Below are 3992 nucleotides of genomic sequence, written 5' to 3' on the forward strand. Positions count from 1 at the left end.
GTTAACCAATTCTACACAGTGAGGGACAGAGGAGGTGGTGTTGAGAGGTGCAGAGCGGAAGGTGGTGGAGGCGTGGGGAAGGGGGGGTGAGGAGGGACAGTGATATCATCAAAAATTGATTTAAAAATAAGTTGGATTATCCTTATCCTCTCTCTCTCTCTCTCTGTGGAGTACCTCTGAAGTTGGGCTTGTATAATCGCTGTGTTCTCACGTACATACTGGTTGGAGGCATGTCATTGCAATTTCCCAAGTGTCTTGTGCCCCCACGCCTTAAAACACAGCTTGACAAGGTGACCTTTCAGTATTATTTACCATAATCTTTTCAGACGTCATCGTCATCGGCAAACACGAAGAACTAATATTAAAGGTAGTTGCACAACAATAACAACAACAAAACCACCAAAAGATTCTGGAAAACCAGTCAAAGCAGTGAAAAGAGGAACTTAGTGAAACAGCAAATTCAAATACTGTCTTCTCCTTATATTATCCTTTGATTAAATGGTTTAAAATGAATTATTAAGACTTGCTTGGTTTATGGGGTTTCTGTGCCACCTCATCATGTAGAAGCCTGAGGCAAGGGCGGAATGTGAATACATTCTCAAGGATTACGAGCATTTCATTGGTTTCCCAGAAACAACCGAAATCGGAAAATGACAAAAATGAAAACAAATATCATGATCATCATCACCAGGTACGATGTACGATGTTGAGGGGCTGTGGATGAAGTGAAGAGATCATCATCACCCAGTACCATGTAAAATGAAGAGGGGCTGTGGATGTAGTTAAGAGGCTGCAATCCTGATCATGTCACCACCCCTGCTCTAGAAGTCAGGACATGAATTTGTTCATCTCTTCCACCCCTCTCACTCTCTCTCTCTCTCCACCCCTCTCCCTCTCTCCCAACCCTTTCCCTCTCCCTCTCTCCCAACCCGTTCTCTATCTCTCTATCTCTCTATCTCTCTATCTCTCTATCTCTCTATCTCTCTATCTCTCTATCTCTCAATCAATCTCTCTCTCTCTCTCTCTCTCTCTCTCTCTCTCTCTCTCTCTCTCTCTCTCTCTCTCTCTCTCTCTCTCTCTCTCTCTCTCTCTCTCTCTCTCTCTCTCTCTCTCTCTCTCTCTCTCTTTCTCTCTTCCACACTCCCACCCCTCTCTCCTCCCAGATGCGCTTTGAGACCCCATTGAGAGTGAGGTTCCCGAGGCTGCACCTGATAAAGAATATAATTAAATGAGGCTGTTAATTATTTTCTAAAGGGGTGTTTGTGGGAATTAAAACACCCCTTTTGAAAATAATTAACAGCCTTATTTAATTTTCACTCTTGGACTTCATTGGAGTTCCCTTTGGTCACACATAAAGTTTCAGGCTGCGGGTTTCAGAGTGTTAGAGTAATGGAGGACACACACACACACACACACACACACACACACACACACACACACACACACACACACACACACACACACACACACACACACACACACACACACACACACACACACACACACACACACGTCATAGATAAAACCGGTAGGGTGTTTAAGTATACAAAAGGAGGTAGATTACAACCAAAAGCAGTAGAGTTGGAAACTGCACTATCCTTTGCCTCTTTTTATAAAGCCGACTGTCCAGTCTGTACTTGGTGGTGAAAGTTAAAGATCCTACGATATCGCAGAAGGTGCAAGTCATTGTGTCCTGGCAATGCGGCTGAACTCTCTGCAGAATATAACTGTGATGTTATGTAAAGTTATTTATTTAATAAACGTTGGTAACAGTTCCACAATGAACGAAGCACAGGAAAACGTCCTTCAACACATCACGCCTGCACAAAGCCTGCACGCCACTTCCGAAGACAAATCAAAAACCCAAACTCTCAAACCCAAACCCAAACTCCCAAAACCTATTTTGAACCCCCATCGTGCTCTCTTCATATTCTCGAACCCAGTGTTTCTCAAGGTGGGACGTGGCAATATTGTGGGTGGGCGTGAGGATTCAAAACTCTTTTCAAGATCAAAGGAACCATGATGTGGCTGTCTGAGGAGAGAAAAAATAAATACACAAACTCGACTACTTTGGCAAGGGAAGTGTGGATAAATTTTCCATCATCTTATTTCGTCGAATGTGGATTTAGTGTTGTGACCGATTTGCTGCAAGCAAAGAGAAATCGACTGGAAACCACGAAACGTGGGGATTTAAGGCTGAAACTGACAAAATTGGTTCCTCGAATCAAAAAAATCTGCAGCCAGCGTCAAGGGCAGGGCTCCCATTGAGGTGAGTTGCAATTGAATAAAATTTGCAATAAATATTTAATAAAGCCTTTTGAATACATATGTAGTATATACTGTAGTGTCTCCAATCACGGTGGGGCGTGGGACAAAAAAGGTTGAGAAACACTGGTCTAACCTATCTGGCGTGTGATTCTGGTTGTACTGGTGATGATGTGTTGGTAATGGTGCTGCTGATTCTGGTCATGGCTGTTGTGGTTATGCTGGTAATGATTTTTGTGGTGGTGGTTGTGGTGGTGGTTGTGGTGGTACTGGCAGAGGTTATTGTGGTGTTCCTGGTTGTACTTGTTGCACTGCCAGTGATAATTGTGGTGTTGCTTGTGGTGGTGGCATTGTTATGCTGCTGCTGCACATTGTGGTGGTGGTTATTAACATGCTTATGGCAGTGCTGGTTGTTGGTAATGATGGTTGTTGGTGTTGGTATGACTTGTGGTGAAATTAATGGTAAGAACGGGGTTCAAAAGATGTTAAAGTTAACGTGGTGTGTTTCAAGAACAGGTGAAAGTCATCGTTGTCCTGGAAGTGGCGTTGGTGGTTGTGCTGATGGCAGCCTGAGTCAAAAAAATGGGGGAAAAAGGTGAAAATGGGGAAGAAATGCATTAAGAAAAATTTCCCCGATTTCTCTCCAAATGGAAAAATATATTTTAAATCGGCACTTTTCAAAAAAAAAAAAAATAGGGGAAATAAAGGAGAACATTGGGATAAAATACAAACAAAAATATTGTTGTGGTTGAGGAAATTCACAAACCACCATTCAGGTCCCGTCGGTGAGATATCTCTGTAAGTACATGTGTAGTTAGCCCCAAACCCGTTGTTTAGAGGGAATAAATGTGATTCATTCGGGCTGCGACCCTTTAAGATAGCCGTTTTTCTGTTCTATCTTTATTTTGAACCAACCACGTCTCAACTGCCATCACACAACAACCACCAACCGCAACGCCGCTTCACAACAACAACGCCAACAGCCACGACCTTTACCTTCGCAACTCGCTCTCGCAACCATCGCATCACCGCCATTCCAAGCGTCACCGTGGCCAGGGACCGCCACTTTAAACCCTCCACCACCTTCACCTCTCCTCCTTCTACCGCCATTCCCGCACCGCTTGTGGGCGCCGTGCGTCAGGCTGTCCTGGCCTCGTGCGGGACGCACGCCGAGCCTCGGGTGCAAAAAGCGGCCTTTCTGAGGGGAAGTCGGATCAGGAATGATACACGCCCACTTCCGATCCCTCCAATCATTAAGCGCGGGGCGATTTGGCCCCGCCTCCAGGCGCGTCGGAGTAGAATCGATATATGCAAATTCGAGGATCAGGGGAGGTTCACGCCCACTTTTCCTCTGTCCAATGGGCGAGCGTGGCTCCGCCCCCGAGCCCATCCTGATCCGGAAATTTGCATATGGGTTCTCCTGCTGCACTATAAAGCACCGAGCGCGGGGCGAATTGAGTCAGTTTGAGTTTTGGGTCGGAAGCAGTTGGAGGCGGTCGCAGTTTTTGGGCTCGGGCGAGTTGGAGGGGTGTGGCGGCGGCGGAGTGTGGCGGCAGCGGTCAAGACGGGTCTGGAGGAGAGTCGATCTGTCGGGGTACGGAGTCTGTCGGGGAGCTGCAGAGAGGGGAAGCCGGGAGCGCGGTCGAGGTCGCAGTGGAGTTGCTCGTCGCGGGACCCAAGCAAGCCGGCTGTCCTCTTTCCCCAGAGCATCAACAACCCCCCCCCCG

Source organism: Eptatretus burgeri, chromosome 2 (assembly GCF_056783735.1).
Source record: "Eptatretus burgeri isolate ZD-2024b chromosome 2, Ebu_testis_v1, whole genome shotgun sequence".
Lineage (NCBI taxonomy): Eukaryota > Metazoa > Chordata > Myxini > Myxiniformes > Myxinidae > Eptatretus > Eptatretus burgeri.